Below are 18,490 nucleotides of genomic sequence, written 5' to 3'. Positions count from 1 at the left end.
TACTTTTAGGAAACCTGAGAAGACTTATATGAACTGGTGCGAAGTGAAGTGAGCAGAACAAGAACAATGTGTACAGTAACCCCAAAATTGTATGATGATCAACTCTGAACAACTTTAACAATTCTCAAAAATTCAATGATCCAAGACAGTTCTGAAGAACTTATGATGAAAAATACTATCCACCTCCAAAGAAAGAAGTGATGAAGTCTGAATGCATTTATTTTTTAAACTTTTTTTCTTTTTCTTTTTTTTTTTTTTTTTTTGCAACATAGCTAATATGAAAATCTATTTTGTATGACTTCAATGGTATAATGCTTATTTTCTTAAGGAAGGGGAAAGGATGTAGGGAGGGAGAGAATTTGGAACTCAAAACTTAAAAAAATGAATATTTAAAAAAATTTACATGTAATTGAGAAAAAATAAAATAAGAGAAAAAAAAATCTGCCTGTGGGCTACTTTGCTAGGATCATCACATATTCATTATATTCAAGCCAAACTAGCCTGCTCTATTTTTTCATACCTGACATTCCATCTCCTGTCTGAATGTTTTTGTCTATCCTGCTCCCCATGTTTGGCACACTTTCCATCCTCATTCTAGCTTTCTACAATTACTAATTTGCCTCAACACTCCATTTAGGGCCTACCTATCAGGATTCCCTCAGATGCTCATGTGATCTCTCCCTCCCCCTAAAATTACCTTGGCTATACCAAATAATATTTCCAGTGATTGAATTCATTTATAAATTAAATTAAAGTGAATACATGTTTTGAGGCTAGTGAAACTGTGCAGGAAGGTAGTGATAAAGATCTTTATAAGAGTAACAAAAATAAGAGTACAAAGGATGGGGCAATTTAAAAGATGATATAAATATAACACTGATGGGGCTTGGTAACTGATTAGTTATAAACAAAAGGTATAGGATAAGAATCATAAAATAAAACAACCCTGAAAACTATAAAAGTAAAAATATCAAAGGGGAACAAGTTTAGGATTTTATAAACGTTGATTTTGAGAACATCTAGGTAAAGTTATCCTCTACGTAATGAAAAATATGGGTCAAGCTCAGACGAGGTCAAAGCTGGGGATATAGTTGTTTTGTGTTTGTTTTGGAGATATAGATTTTGGAGTCATAAAAATGTTTGAAATAGTTGATGGCATGAGAGTGAATGAAATTAGAGAGAACATAAAGTAAAGAAAAGAATGCTAAGAAAAAGCCGTACTTACACATACTGATTTGTGCCTTGAAATAGTGCTATCTAGTAAGTATTCTTTGAACTGCAAGACATATTTAATATGTAACCTTTAGATACTGAAAGGGACAGAAAAAATGTCATTTTTATGCGAAAAGCAGACTGAAACAGTTTTGAAGTTTTCTGAGAAACGTAGAGTAGCATAGAAGTAAATTTGTCTAACTAGAAGGCATTGAACCTCAGAAGAGGACCAGAAGACACATTTAATTGTTAACTAAAAAAGATCATTAGGTCTCATAACCTTCAGGCTACAACTCTGCATCATCTCTATTGATGTTCCTTACTGTTAGGTTTCTCTTAAATATGTGGTCAGTCTGCCCTTGTGAAAACTATATATTTAAGGGAGAGTGTAATCCAGGTTTTTGGGTGGCTAATTTATATTTTGATTGCTCTTGCTTTAGCCTTCTTCTTAAATTGTATGACTAGTTGTGCTTAAGTGGCAGCCTTTAGTAAATATTTCATTTTTAAGCGTCAGTGATATCTTTGTAATTAATTTTATTTAATTGGAAAACCATCCAATAGGAGCTGGGGAAGATAAGAGTATTGAGTATGAGATGTGTATCCTTCATGGTAGGGTTACTCCTAGATTTGCTTAGCCATACTAAGAGAATTTTCAGGAAGGATACACATTGAGGACACCCTGAGTTGATTCAGCTAAGTAAAGCTCCGCTCTCTATTAGTTGCCCATTGTTGTCAACCAAGCAACTATCAAAAAGCACCTAGAATTCCTTGTGGCTTTTTGATACTCAGGCCCTCAGGAATTGGTATCAGTATCTAGAGCCTGAGCCAATTGAGTCTCACAGATCATTTCAATGCTAAAAAACAAACAAACAAACAAACAAACAAAAAAAAACAACCAAAAAAAGCTAACAACTTAGATAAAGTTTAGGGGAAGGAAGGAGATAGGATATTGCTTTTTTTTAAAGCAAGCATTATACTAAGCACAAGGGATACAAATATAAACAAGTAAGATAGCCCCTGCCCTCATGGAATTCATATAGGAGAGCTTGTGTGGAAATGGGTGGGATTAGGGTATGCACACCATGGGAAGGTATGGAGCTGACTTGCAAGTGGCAGTGTGACTTCCTTCCAGTCTAGGTTAGGTAAAAGCTCACCTATTTTAGCCTAGGTTTTAAAGAGGTAGGATATAATAGATAGGATATATATAATAGGATATATATATATATATATATATATATATAATATATATAATAGAGTTTAGAGTTATTAAGGTTCATTGATGTGAGAGAGGAATTCTGAATTAAATTCAGAATTTAAATTCACTTAAATGTCCCTCCTCCTGCATCTAAGAATTTTTGTAAACTTTAGGTAGTGATGACTATTTGAGGGCTACAAAGGCAAGAATGCTGGATAGATTGGAACCTGCCAAAGGGCAAAATTTTTATTTTTGTAGTTGTATTTCAAGCATCTGGAGCACAATGCCTGAAATATATTATAAATACTTAATAAATGCTTGGCTAATAGAATCAGACAACCTGAAGTCTGCTCCTAGTACTTGCTATAGGCTACTGCTTGTGTATAACTTGGGGTTAATCAATACTAAAACTCTCTGTCCCTCAGTTTCTTTGTGAAATGCCAAGTTTGAATTAGATGAGCTTTTATGTCCTTTCTACTTCGAATCTTGTGCTATCATTGTTGCTATTTTTCCAAATTTCCCTGGAAGTCAAATTAGGTGCATCCCAATTACCCATTCTGGGTCAGCCATTTTTACCACCTCTTGTAGCCTTAGCAACATTTCTTTGCTACTTCCATTGTCAAGCAGCCACTTAGAATACATTTATGTTTGACTTGGCTTTAACAGTGAAAATCTCTATATAATAAGACACTGTGTTAATAACAGGGCTTCATTTGTTAATCACCAGTTTGAGGAAGAATATATTGCTATTTACAGGGTATTCAAATTTGTATTTGTTTTGTAGAAAAGTGTACCTAGGTTTTAGCTGCTCTATGTTGGTTACCCACATAAAATTATTTAGACTTTTATGTGAAAGTCAGCGTGGGTAGTAGATGAAGCATTGGAATTGAGAGTCAGGAAGGCATGGATTCATATCTTCTCTCAGACTTTAGCAGTGCTATCACTCTATGTAAGTCACTTGAGTTCTATTAGCTTTAGTTTCTTCCTCTGTCAAATGAGAGTCTTGGACTTGAGATCCCTTCTAATTAAATGTATCTAACAATATGTATGTTCTCTTTTTTCATCAAATAAAATGCTTTGGATTATGAAGGAAATCAATGACATTTTATACAATTAATTTTTTTTTTTAAATCAAGTTCATAGACCCTAGCTTACAACAAAAATCGTATTCTGATCTTATAAGGGGTGGAGAGAGGCAAAAAAAAGATAAAGTTGAACCATATCCTCTTACCCTTCTTTGGTTTTCAGTGGACAGACCAAATTTAATTGGTTTATTTTAGTTGCTTAATGATTTTCTTTTTCTATTACCTTGTACTTCAGAAGCCAGCTTGCTCCTGAGAGTTTGAAAATGAGATAAAATTTAATTTCTCCACAAACTTCCAGGATTCCTTTTAGGTAGGCCTGTTATTGACATATCTTTGGGAATATTCTATTTTCTTTTGAAGACAGATTAGCAGAGATACAAAAAATATGGTCCTATCTTAAATGAATGCCACTTCCTCAGTCCAGTCAAACTATATTAGAAAAGAACCTTCTGCTTAAGTTTTCAACCTCAGAAAATTCATTTCAGGATTATATCACATGTTAAATATATACAACAGTATGGCATGGAGTTATAATGAGCCTGAGTGCCATCCAAAAGGGGTATAACCAGAGGAAAAACCACATTTTCATCTTTGTGGAACTCTTTTCAGTTGTGTCCATTTGTTCCCTGATCCCTTGAATCATAAGGATTTTGCTTCTAATGCAAGTACTGTGAAGCCCAAAGACATGATTCATTAGTCAGCCACCTCATATGAAGGATACAGCATCTTCTAAAGAATATGCTATTTTTAGCTTATTAAAAAAAAAGGCCCAAATAATCTTGAGGTCAAGTTAACTTTTTCTTATCCATGCTAATAGAAGGGGGTAAAATAGGTAGATGAATCAAAAAACATTTCCTTCTCATAACACTCTTTTTTTTTGTTTTATTATAATAATGATATTTTCTTCTATAGTAATATAGTATAGTTAACAGAATAAAATTATGGAATTTTCTTTATTGCCCTATAATAAATCCCTGGATAAGGCATGGATCTGGAATTAGGAATAACTGAGTTCAAATTCAATCTCAGACACTTACTGTATGACCCTGAGTAGGCCATTTAAACTTGGTCAACCTCAATTTCTTTTTGTAAAATGGAAATAATAGTGGTAATGGCACTTATCTCCCAGTGATGTTATGAAGATAAAATTATAAAGCAATATTCTTTGGGAATATTGTTTCCCTTTGAAGGCAGATTAGTATAGACACAAATAAATTCTGCCCTATCTTAATGGATGCTGATAGTCAACCTGGAAGTACTCTATAAATAAATTCGAGCTGTTTTAAAGCAAAGCTTCCCTTTCCTGAAAGACTATTATTACATTATAACATAAGGATTAATAGTTTAAGTTTATTTTCCTTTATTTCTCTTTTCCTGGGATTGAAAACTTTTAAAATACCAATATTAGTAGGAGTACTGTTTTTCGTATCAAAAATCCCCAGTTTGACTTCCGGATCTGCATTTACTACTTGAGTCATTTTGGGCAAGAGACACAAATCACTGGCTCTAATTTTTTCATCCTATCTGTAATTTTAAGGGGTTGGGTTCGATAGCCCCTAGGATTTATGATTCATAGTCACATCTTTCTGATTCTCATTTCCTCATCTATAAAATTCTGGGATTGAAACATAGCATCTAAGTTCCCTCTAAATCTGTGATTCTCTAAATTTTTACATATTGACAAGCATTTAGGTTCATTGTAAAAATTCTTTCCATGTTTTCTTCTTATTGTATGTACTCTTTCAGTCCCATGAAGGGAACAGTGGGTTATGAGTTAATTTGTTTTTATACCCACTTTTCCTCCATGATCTAGTCTAGGGAGTTACTGATTAGGTTAGTCTCCTGCATTCTATACAGTTATCAGTCCCAACACCGTGTTGTCACACTCTAGGAGTGCCCACCCCTCTTTTCATGGGCACCTTAGAGACAGGCTGAAGAAAGCCTGTAAGTCTTCTGCACTTTCCCTAAGAGGACCAGACATTCTTTCTCCAGCATGTTATCTACATTTCCTCCCCAAAGATAACAGTCTCCATAGAACCAATTAACCCTCCCCAGAGCTACAAAAGCCAACTCTAGGACATAAGAATTAGATGTTCAAATTTCTCTTTCTAAGGTAATTTCTGTGCCTCTTTTCAGAGAAAAAAAAAATGTACTAATAGAATCTTAGGATGTTGGCAGTGGAAGTGATTAATGACAATTCATGATTAAAAACGGAAACTCTTGAAGGCCCCTGACATTTCAAAAAACAAAACAAAACATTGTAGACTAACTGATAACTCATAGTAGTGAGTCACAACCAAATTAGAAAAAGAGGCTTATCGCTACTATCTGTACAGGACTGAACTTGATGGGGAATGAGGGATGGCCAGGAACTACCAAATAGTAAGTTGGTTGCTCTCCCTAAATTTCATCACCTTTTCCCCACCCCCTGTTATCACATTTGTACATAATGTAAAGCATGTTCTGATTTATGGAGAAGTATTATGGCCATAACAAGGAAAAATTCCTTTTCTTCTCATTTGGTTGAGGAAACATTTACATAGTCAACTCTGAACAGGTTACAACAGTGCTTTCTTTTGAAAAGTAGTAAAAAGCCATGCAATTCTTAAATATTAATTAGTTTAAGAGGAAAAACACAATTCAGCTTCATCAACCTATATGTGTATATTTCCACTCCTTCCATACCCCCCAAATATATATATATATATATATATATATATATATATATATATATATATATATATATATATATATATATATATCAGTATATCCAGATTTAATTGAAGAACAGAATATGTTGAGGAGAATTACTCCCTGATGTCTTCTCTACACCCTTGAGACTTAAGTATGCTTGGCTACCAAACTTTGGCAGAGCATGCTACCCTAATAGGATTAGATATCCAGGATATTTCAAGGCAGAGAGGAGTGGAGTTGGAGAGTATATGATTCCAATGGTTGTGCTATTAGTGCCATTCCAACACCTATTATATTCAGTATTCTCTTGCACAGGAGAGCTTTTTGGGGAGGCAATGGTCAATCAATATCTCAGGACAAGCATAAGAGAAGGAAGAGGGAAAGAGAGCCATTGTTGATAGTGTCCTATTGAATGTGAAAGGAATAATTGGATTTTGTTGATTCTTTTTTTTTTTCCTTTTAAAAATGTATTGTGGGGGCAGCTAGTTGGTGCAGTGGATAGAGCACCAGTCCTGAAGTCAGGAAGACCTGAGTTCAAATCTGGTCTTAGACACTTAACACTTCCTGGCTGTGTGACCCTGGGATAGTCACTTAGTCTCAATTGCCCTAAAAAAAAAAAATATGTAATATATTGTGGCCCTCTTTGGTGAGCCAATTTCACAAATGTAAGAAGATTAGAAGCAACATGTTGGAAGGCAGAGATTCTTAACTTAGAATTCATAGACTCTTAAAGGATCCATGAATAGAGGGTCAGTGACCTTGGATGGGGAAAAATTATATCTTAATTTTTCTCAAGGTCTAATTGAAATTTATCATTTTCTTCAATTACTTAAAATTGTTATTCTGAGATAAGATTTATTGGTTCCACTTAACTACCAAAGGTTTAGAACCCTCAATATAGTGAATAACATGTACATTTGTGATCAGAACTATCTCCCAAGGTATTGTCTACTTTCTATTAAGCAGAGAATCAAATATATGACCAAACAAGATTAAAATGTAATTGGGAAATATTTAATAAAATATATGAAACTATAATAAACATTATATTTTAAATTGTCAACCTAGAAGGTTTTATAATAGTGGTCTCCATTTCTACTTGAGTTTGCCACCATCATACATATATAAGACATAGAATTTGCCCTGGTAGGGGGAGTTCCCCCAACAGAGAATTCTCCATCTTTAGGAAATTATCTACATCAAAAATACTAATTACTAATACTAATATTAATACTAAAATGTTGTTGTTCAGAAATTTCAATCTTTACCCCATTTAGGGTTTTCTTGGCAAAGAACCTGGAGTGATTTGTCATTTTCTCCACTCTTTTACAGATGGGGAAACTGAGGCAAACTCAGAGTTAAGTGACTTACCTAGAGTCACACAGCTAGTAAGTGTCTGAGACTGGATTTCACCTCAGACCCTCCTACTTTAAGGGTGGTATTCTATTCACTGTACCACCTATTTGCTCTTATATAAAAACTAATGGGAAGAAAATTTTAAAGTAGCAATATCACCAAATTTTTGTTACTTTTTAGAATGAAGCTTCTCATCATCCATAGTGTTATAACTATAAAGTTGGGTTGTTGAAGGTAGAGTACAAGCTCTGTCAGGTTCTAACAAGTTGGAAAGATTTCAAGTATAGAACAAGTGATGGATGGGATGTTGATTTTCCCAGGTTTAGTTCAGCTATGTTTTCCAAGGCTTAGATTGGCATCAGATTAATAACATTTTTAGTACCTAAAAGCCACGTACTAATTTGGAGAATAGTGGGAGAACAGAATGTAAATTGTATTGGTGAGTGCTTAAATTGAAAAACTTACCTTTTAAAAGCAGTATGGATGCAAAAAAAGAAGAAAGGGGATTTGTAGTGAATACCAGACTTTCAAATGTATGTTATATTAGAGCACAGAAAACAGAAATTCATGTTATTTTGTTTTTTTTCCCTTTTAGTCTATATATCTCTCAAATCTTTCCAAATGAGGTACTGTACTCTTCATGGGCTTATTGTTTTATAATTTGTTCAGTTTCTGACAAAGTAGTAAAGTGTCTTTCAGAAGTTGGTTGGCTTACAATATTGCAAATGATAATTTTTTAAATGATTTTAAATATTTTTAATAATTTTAAAATTCATTAGCCAGAATGATCCAGTGTGATAATTTTCTAGTTCTAAAAATATACTTTTTAATTTTTTCATTATCATTCACGTTCTGTAAACATATTTTTTTTCTTCAGAGAAACTCTATTCACATATTATTTCTTCATAATATTTTAAACATACTTTAGCTAAGTTGTCTCATTACTCTCAATCACATGGAAAATACTTTTATTTCTTTCACTAGTCCCATTTAAGTTTATTTTTTGACAGGTCTTGGTCCAATTATCTTTAAATAGAGTATAATTAATGGGGTCCATAGTGTCTTTATGGTACCTTCTCTGTATTTTATTAGGTTCTGGAACCATGATGAAATATATTGATTAAAATTACACATTTAGTCTTTTAGCAGTTATTATAAGTCTTCTCATTAAAGCTTTCAACACAAAGAATTTAAATGCCAGCAACACACTCAGGCATGAAATTATGCAAATTCTAAATTTCTTTTTGTTGTTTACAAAGCCTAAAACTTGCCAAGAAAAAAGTTTTCCCAAAATATGCTTAAACACCTTAAGGTTATGAAGGCCAAAATAAGGTAGAGCCAATCAGAAAAAAACTTAAAAAAAACCACTTTGAACATTCTCCAGAGATGCAAGACTGTTTTTTATTTTTTCTGCTGTTGAAAAGGCATATATTTGAAAGGCACCTTCAAAACACTGGTTATTTAACTCAGAGCTTTGTAAACTTTTTCCATTCATGACTCCTTTTTACCAAAATTTTTTTATGTGATCCTGGATATATATGCATGTAAAATAGGTACATATGTGGCCCCAGGCAATTCACTTAACCCCAATTTTCTCACCAAAAAAAGAAAGAAAGAAAAAAGAAATTGAGAGATAAAAGAGGTATTACTGATAATAAATCATAATTTTATGACCCCCATATTCAGTTATAAGACCCTATATGGGGTTGTGAATCATAGTTTAAAAAGCTGGGACATTAACTAACCTCATGTTTTGCCAGTGACCAAAAATATAATATACTATTGTTGTTGACAGTAATACCACTAATATTAAGATACTATTTTATTGACATCTACTAAATGTATACCTTATATTTTATTGTTGTTAATAATAATACCACTAATATTAATATAGGCTTAATTTTTGTCACATATAATTAGCAATTTGGATAATGGTGATGTAACTATATTTTTAATATACTTCATTGTAATTACTTGAAAATAATAAAAGCAATCATGGAAAAGACATGGAAATGATTTAAGACTACATAAAATTATATATAATTTCATAGTACACAGATTAATTACCCATAAAACTTTGATTTTTTGGAAAGAAGCAACTTGAAATATAAGTGGAATAAATATTCCATATTTCAAATAAGTTTAAATTCACAGGTTGTGAAGGATAGTAAAGTGTAGAGGAAAGAATGTTGAACCTGAAGTCAGAGGACCTGGGTTCAAATCCCAGATCTATAATTATTTCCCTGCATGTTGACAAGTCATTTAAATATTCTTTATCTGTATGCCTCCATTTTATAGGGAAGTCAACTTAGGCTCAGGGAAGTTACACGAGTTTACCATAGGCACACAACTATAAATGGTAGAGTAGGAAGGAGAGCCCAAGTCTTCTCATTCTAAATCATTTCACTATATCTATTTATTATTATTGAGTTGTTTTTCAGTTACCTCTGACTAGATGTGATCCCATTTGGGGTTTTCTTTGTAAAATTCATGGAGCAGTTTCAGTTTCCTTTTCCAGCTCATTTTATTTTTTTCTTCAATAGTGTTTTATTTTTCCTAATATATATATATAGCTTCCAACATTCATTTTTGTAAGATTTTTGTGTTCCAAGTTTTTCTCCCTCTATGCTTTACCTTTTCCCTTTCCAAGACAGCAAGCCATCTGATATAGGTTGAACATGTACAATCAATCCTTTTATATTTGCCATGTTGTATAAGAATAATCAGACTAAAAGGAAAAAAAAAACATGAGAAAGAAAAAAAAAGCAAACAAACAAAAAAGTGAAATATTATGTTTTTATCCACATTCAGTCTCCATATTCTCTCTCTGGATGCAGATGACATTTTCCACCCCAAGTCTGTTGGAACTGGCTTGAATCATTGCATTGTTGAGAAGAACCAAGTCTATCACAGTTAATCATATGATTCTATTATAACTGTATACAATGTTCTCTTGGTTCTGCTCACTTCACTTAGCATCAGTTTGTGTAATTATTCCCAAGCTTTTCTGAAATCAGCCTGCTCATCATTTCTTAGAGAACAATAATATTCCATTACATTCATATACCATAACTTATTCAGCCATTCCCCAATTGTTGGACTTCCACTCATTTTCCAGTTCCTTGCCACTATAGAAAGGGATGCTAAAACATTTTTGCAGATGTGAGTCCTTTCCCCTCTTTTATGATCTCTTTGAGATACAGACCCAGTAGTGACATTATCCGGTTCATTTTGCACATAAGGAATTGAGCCAAACAGGGTTAAGTGATTTGTCTATGATCCCACAGCTGGTAAGTGTCTCAGGCCAGGTTTGAACTCAAAAAGGTGAGTTTTTCTCACTTTAGCCTTAGCATTTTATCCACTCCGCCACCTAGATACCTGACCACATCCCTTACATGAAAGAAAGTCATTTCAATAAATCAAAACAACATATAGGACAAAAGATATTCTATACATCAATCAAATAAGTGTCTATTACTATAATGCCTTATATATGTATTCAGCTATTCCTATTTATATTTTGCTAAGTATTAAAATGTCTTCCATTATTAAAATTCCTCAAGTCTATGTGACCTAGTATCTGAATTCTACTGAGAAAAGTGGTTTGCAGTTAGAGATAACCTGGAAGCAACCAAGACAGTTGAGAATACTGGTTGGGGATTAAATTTTCATTACAGATTGGGTTTATTGGGTAAAGTAGGTTTACTATGCTTTATAATCTTCTGAGCTATTTCATTCCCATCCTCTCTTCCATACCTTATGCCCCTAAAGTTAATTGTAGTCAAATCAAGAAATGAAGGATGGGGTAGATGGAAAAGTACTTTGTTTTTTATTAAAATGTGAACTGCATTTGTTATTGAATCCATGGGATATGCTTTCCAGTTTGAGAAATTTCTTGCCTTTATCACTATAAATTATTTCTAGAAGTACCATCTTTGAGGAATGCCCAAATAGAATGGATGAATCAGGGACCAACAGATTTAGAATTAAATTTCAACAATCAAGATGTATAGAAACAAGCACGAAACAAAAGATCTCATTTCAAATCCACTCCAGTTTATTTAAATTGACATCCTATTGGCATAGTGCATATTGTGTTCAATTACACACCAAATTGGTACCTTTTATACTACCAGTTCAGTCTCTTCTTTAGACATGAGAAGGAAAAAAATATAGTAGTACATCTTTGAGTTTCAGTTACTAAGTTTACTGATAACACAAAGCTGAGAGGTATAGCCAATATATGCCAATTCCTACAAGCTTTGGCAAGCCTAACAACATAAAATGGAGCAGAGATAAATGTATAGTCCTACTTGTGGATTCCAAACATAGTTACCCAGGTCAAAAGCAGGATTTGGTACATAGAGCTAAACAACAATTCAGGGAAAAAGCATAAAGATGTTATTGTTGTTGAGTCATTGTAGTTGTTTGACTTTTCATGACCTCATTTGGGGATTTCTTGGTAGAGATAGTGGAATAGTTTGCCATTTCCTTCTCCACCTCATTTTATAGATGAGAAAACTGAAGCAAAGAGGGTTAAGTGACTTGCCCAGGGTCATATACTCCTAATACTCTAAGGTCAGATTTGAACTCAGATCTTCCTGACTCCAATCCCTGGATTTTATTTACTGTGCCAGATAGCTGCCCAGAGCAGCACATTTTAAAAAGCTATTAGCTATGTCAGTATCAGATTATCTTTGACAGTATGTTAAGTTTAAGGATTAAAATAATCAATTACAAGTTACTTGTGAGATATTTCAGGCTTTGGACACTGCTTTTATGACTTTAAAAAGCAGAGGAGAAAATCAACAAAATCCACTTCTGTAAAAGTCTTATTAATCTGTTTATCTCAAGTTAAAGCTCATCATTCTAATGATTTTAAGTCATTTGGAATTGTTCAGATGAATCTAGATGGGGCTCACCTGACTATTTGTAGATGGATCTTACCTCTTTGGAAAAGAAGAGATTTCTGCATATAGACTATAATATATAAACTTTTCTCAGTCTGGCTAATTGGGAAGCATCTCACTGGGTTGTGGAGTATGTTCACTGAATTATTAACAGAGCCCTAAGCCATTTTAAGCATTCCAAGCACTTTGCTCCACTAGTCCAGACAGAATCCCTTCAGAAGGGAAAATAATTTTATTATAATTATACTCCTCTTCTAAATCTCCAACAAGATATACAAAAAAGAATTGAAAGCCAGCATTAGTTATAAATAATTTACAAAGAACATTTCATGCCACACTTAATTAAAGCACAGGAATTAACCTTTCCTTTAAGCCATTCCAGAATTACACATCCATATATAACTAGTTTAAAAAAAAACTCAATATATATAAAAATCTGAATTTAAAAAACAAACTACAGAATAATATTTTGCATTGCAAAAGGATCCTTCATTTCATAAAATAATTTGGTGTTGTGTTCTAGGGTACATTTTGAATGTTAGCAAAATATGTTTACATATATTTTTTTAGGAACATATCTCATATAAAGGAGGAAACAAATAGATATATAGTCTTAGTAGGATATGTTATAGGAGGACTGTTGCTTCCTTACTCTGTATACAATCAAAACCTCATGTAGTCTAAAATCATGTTAATTTTTTTCTTTACTACATCAAAATTCTGATTCAAAGTTGATTTTATAGTATATCAGAATCCATATATTTTTTTATTTTTAAAGTTTTACTAACAAAGACTCTCATATCTGTGCAACTGATTTTTTTAAAACCAAATCCAGGATTTTACATTTATCTCTATTAAATTCAATCATTCCTGATGCTTTTGTTTCACATTGACTCTTCCTCATCTTTGAATCATGATAAAATTTACTATTTCTGCTTTGTTTCAACTTTTTGATAAAAATTTGAATGGAGGCCTTACTCTCACTCCCTCCACATTAAAATGCACATATCCCTCAGAGGGGCAACACAGTAATTTATTGGTGATCATCAGCACCTTAGTAAAAAACTTTTTTCAATTAGCAAAAGATCTGCTCCTTCCAAATTGACAATGAAAGAAAAACAAAACTTGTTACACATAGATATAGGTATAAATTGTGTGTGTGTGTGTGTGTGTGTGTGTGTGTGTGTGTGAAATTGTTCTTCTGTTTAGATCTTCAAAACATAATAGAACTACTCCTGGGTCTTCTGTTTAACTTCGACTTTCTCTGTTACCTCTGATATCAATAAGGTTCAGAGGCAATCCAGTTGTCATCTTCTGGTATTACAACATACACCTATACACACACACACACACACACACACACACACACACACACACACATATATATATATACATATATATATATATAGAGAGAGAGAGAGAGAGTCAAGCAAAAATAATTCCTGCTATCTCTCTCTCTCTGTCTCTCTCTGTCTCTCTCTGTCTCTGTCTGTCTCTCTCACTCTCACTCTCTTTCACTTTCACTCTCTCATTTTCTCTCTCTTTCACTTTCACTCTCTCATTTTCTCTCTCTCTATATATAGTCTCATTCTGCACTCTGATTTTTTTTTACTTCTATTAAGAGGGTTGGTACTATGTTTCTTTCATCAGTAGTTTTCTGGGATCATGGTTGGTCATTATGCTGAACAGATTTTCTAAATCTTTCAAAATTCTTTCTCTTTACCCTACATTGTCATCACATAAACTATAGTCCTGGTTCCATTTTACTTCATTCCATATTAGTTCATACCTTTCCCTAGGTTTCTCTGAAATAATCCTCAGCCATTTCTTATAGCAAAATAATATTGCATCACATCTATAAACCATAACTTGTACAGCCATTCCATATTTAATGGGTTACCATTTCAGATATTAATTCTTTTCTTCCTTAAGAAGAACTAAACATTTTAATATAATTTAAAATAATTTTTCTTTGAAGTTTTGCTTGTAGATGTTTTAGAATCATTCTTACCTTTTGGATTTATGTCTTGTGTTCCTGTCATTAAAATATGTTTTTATGGTGAAGTTCTTTTTTTGTTTTCTCATTCTTCCAATCTATTTTGTGATTTTGGAACTATATATACATGCTTTGAGAAGGAATGTCTGAGTTGATCCTGTTGTTTCTTTCTTTGGATATTGCGCATTGTGTTAATCCAGATTCTCAGAGACTATCTCAGATTGGGAACCTAAAACCTTTTAGTACTGCTGAAGTGTTTTGATTCAGAGAAAAGTTAGCTCACTGTTTTTCTTTGATTTGAGTTCTCTGCAAGTTCCTGACTAGTTTGTATAAGAACAACTTAGAAGTATAGAAACTTTTTTTAATGGAAAATTTTAAGAATGGATCCCCAGAAATAAATAGTAAAATTAGTTCTATTTAATTTTTTTAGATAAATTAATCAACAAGCATTTATTAAGCACCCATCTGTGCCTGGCACTATGCTAGATAACAGTGGATTAAAGAGCATAAAATTTTCTTTTTTTATTTTTTTATTATAGCTTTTTATTTACCAGATATATGCATGGGTAATTTTACAGCACTGACAATTGCCAAGCCTTTTGTTCCAATTTTTCCCCTCTTTCCCCCCCACCACAGATGGCAGGTTGACCGATACATGTTAAATATGTTAAAGTATAAATAAAATACAATATAGAGCATAAAATTTTCCAATAAAAAGATCAAAGCTTACTTGGGGAGAACAGCTTCAGTTGAGTAGTGAGATCAGAAGCCAAAATGCAAAGATTTTGGAGGAGATAGTACCCTGTAAAATTATCACTTTTTTTTTTTCATGACACAAAATTCTTCCAAGAAGCAAAACATTATACTAATAAGTTTCAGGAAGAATCTTCAACCCCACATGATTAAGCAGAAATATTACAGATAGGTTTCCATTTTGGGTAACTACAATGTAATGATAAGAATAAGGACCAGACCTGTGATTTTATTAGTGATAGAATCTCCCAGTGTAAAGCTTCCTCTGTCAATGCAGGTTAACACCTTCTTTACCATTTATAGCTTTAGACAGCTACCAATTTAAGTGATTTATATTGCACAGCCAAGATGTGTTAGAGGCAGTGCCTGACCCCAAATTTTCCTGGCTTTAAAACAAACTATCCACTTCCTCTCTACAAGGTCCTGAGCTTAGGAACAAATAATTCACCAGACTCTTCCAGACTCCAGTGCTCCATCTACCACACCTTTTTATCTCTGTAATATACCATGCTATCTCACAGCCAATAAACATTGAGAGCAAATGTATTATAATGGGATGAGTGCTGAACTAGGAGAGCTGGGGTATAACTTGTATGTCTCACTAAGTAGTTGTTCAACTCAGGCAAAGTAACTGTAATCAACCAGCAAAAACAGGCCATCATCACTTCCTATTTGGACTGCTGCAATAGTTTTCTAATTGATCTCTCCACCTTGCTCTCCTTCCTCCAGTCCATCACACCACTCAATACCAAAGTAATAAATCAATCCTGAAATACTGACCATGCCATTCCCACACATATCTGCATCTACCACTTTTATTCAGTCATTCCAATGATTCTGTTATCTCCATGATCAAATATAAAATCCTCTGCTTGGCTTTTAAAAGCCTTTCATAACCTAGAACTTTCTCAGCTTTCTGGTCTTTTTAACCGCTTACTGCCTCCATGTATTTTCTGATCCAGTGACTTTAAGAACTACTGCCCTCCCTTGCTCTTTGTATTTCTCTACTCCATTTTCATAAGACAAAAATAATCACCTCCACTCCTACCCCCATCTTCCTGATTTCTGTCTTCCTTTGAATCTTAGCTAGAGTCTAACATTATCATGTAAATTTCTTTTTTTTCTTCCCTCCCTCTTCCTTCTCCTCCCCTGCCCCATCCCAGAGATGGCTACAACCTTCAACAATAAACATTCCCAATCTTCCTCAATGCAGATACTCCAAGATTAACTCCAATTTACTCTGGCTCTAAGGCCACAATGCCTTTCTATAAAATAATGAGTTTAGGAACAAATAAAATCCACCCAACACTTTTTGGATGATGGACTCTGAACTATGTTTTCATCCCCAAAAGATACCCGCAGGTCATTTTACATAATTCTCTGAATTAGTTGGCTCAATTTCCCAAGGCAACCAGAATCATCACCAAAATAATGGGCATGTACATAGTTGTTTACATGTTTAACCCCCATTTGAACATGAGCTCCTTGAGAATTAGGACTACATTTGCCTTTCTATGTATCTCTGGAGGTTAGCCCAGTGCCTGGCACATTGTAGATACAAAGAAAATGCTGGTTGACTTGACTTGACAAGTATTTGCTGCTGGTTGTTATGGATGATGTGGAAGTATAAGTACTTAATGAGATTTTGCCTCCAAAGAATTTGCAGTCTAGCCAGAGACAAGGATAATTGCATATGAAATGATTAGTGACTGCTATAAGATAGGATACATAATTAAATATAAAATTGTGGAGAATGGATTATATGAGTTATACAAGTTCACAGAAAGAGAGAACCAAGAAAGGTTTCAAGGAGGTGAAGGGATAAGGTGAACTTTGAAGACTGGCAAGGACTGGGGTATTTTGGAAGTATGTATATTTGGCCTAAGAACTGGTTAGGTGATCAATTTGAATAAATACTGGAAAAGGAATGATCTAATTGTGGGATTGTAAAACACTTTTGTTCCTGGAGAGGAAAAACTATGCTTAAGCTTGGTGGGAGACACAACATTGTACAGAGGGGTTCAAAGTCAAATTTAGACATGATAGGATGGGCAGCAGGGAAGCTAATTTTTTGAGCTGAGGAGTTCTGTGATGACAGTACTGCTTAAAGATGATTAATCTGGCAGAACTTTAAGTTTTAAAGTTTGCCTGGATGCTTAATCCAGCCACTCAAGGACAGAAGATATCAAAAGCAATGATTTATTTTATAGTTAAACTGAAAGGTTTCTGTGTTTTAATTTTCCAAGTCACAGATGAGCAAAAGGTTGTCTTCCTTTGCTGAGATATATCTCATCTAATCTTAAATATTTTTTTCTCTATAATTTTTAGTAATGGTAATAATTATAAGAAGAACTTCCAGTTAGATGATATTTCACGGTTTACAAAAGGCTTTTTTATATCATTTCATTTGATTCTCACAACATGATCAAATTATTATCCCCATTTTACAAATGGGAGATTCAGGAATTTGTACAGAACACATAATTAAACTTTGATTTGAATTTTTATCTTCCTGAATCCATGTACAGTGTACTTACATGTCATTTTCTTTTAACTTCTTAAATCCTTAGGTATATTCCGTTCAGTGGTTTTACTGATTCCATGACAATACAATGTTAGGTAAAATGATGTCATAGGATCATAGAAATCAAGTTGTGATTTAATATTATAGTAGGACATATATATTAATACATTATTATATTAAATATTATATTAATACATTTAATATATTGTATAATATATTACATATTATTAATATATTAAATATATTATTGAGAGATTATTATGGTCAGGGAAGCTTTATTCTTATATGATGCATATGGGCAAATGCTTTTTATAGTTAACACAAATTTTGGTTCAGAGAAGCAGGATGCTGTTGGAAATAGTGTTGGATTGGAAGCAGGAGAGCTGGACTGAAATCTCAGTTCTTCCATTATCTAAGCCAGATGACCTTAGATTTAGGCAAATCTCCAAACCAATCTGAATCTGTTTTCTTATCTGAAATTTGGGATGGATGATTTCTAAGACCCGTTCTGGCACTGAGTCTACGGTTCTACAGAGTTGGTTTAGTCAAGAAATCCATATGGGGCTTGTAAGAAAGTGGAAATTGCAGCATGAGTGGGCAGCTAGGAGGAAAATTCAAGGTCAAGAAGAATAGGAAAAAAAAAAACCTTCATAGATCATAATAAAAACTTAGAGTGAAGAAACAAAACTAATGAAAATTGGCTAAGAATATTGCTTTGCTTGCATTTATTACCCTTAATAGTTCAACGTGTTTATAATTTTTGTA

General features: G+C 33.3%; 1 protein-coding gene across 7 annotated transcripts in view; it reads left to right on the top strand.

The window, feature by feature from the left end:
* Window positions 1-18,490, top strand: part of GRHL2 (grainyhead like transcription factor 2) — a 211,429-nt gene that overhangs the window by 99,939 nt on the left and 93,000 nt on the right. The window lies entirely within an intron of this gene.

The sequence above is a fragment of the Sminthopsis crassicaudata genome, chromosome 1 (assembly GCF_048593235.1).
Source record: "Sminthopsis crassicaudata isolate SCR6 chromosome 1, ASM4859323v1, whole genome shotgun sequence".
Lineage (NCBI taxonomy): Eukaryota > Metazoa > Chordata > Mammalia > Dasyuromorphia > Dasyuridae > Sminthopsis > Sminthopsis crassicaudata.
This window is presented reverse-complemented; position numbering and strand designations above follow the sequence as displayed.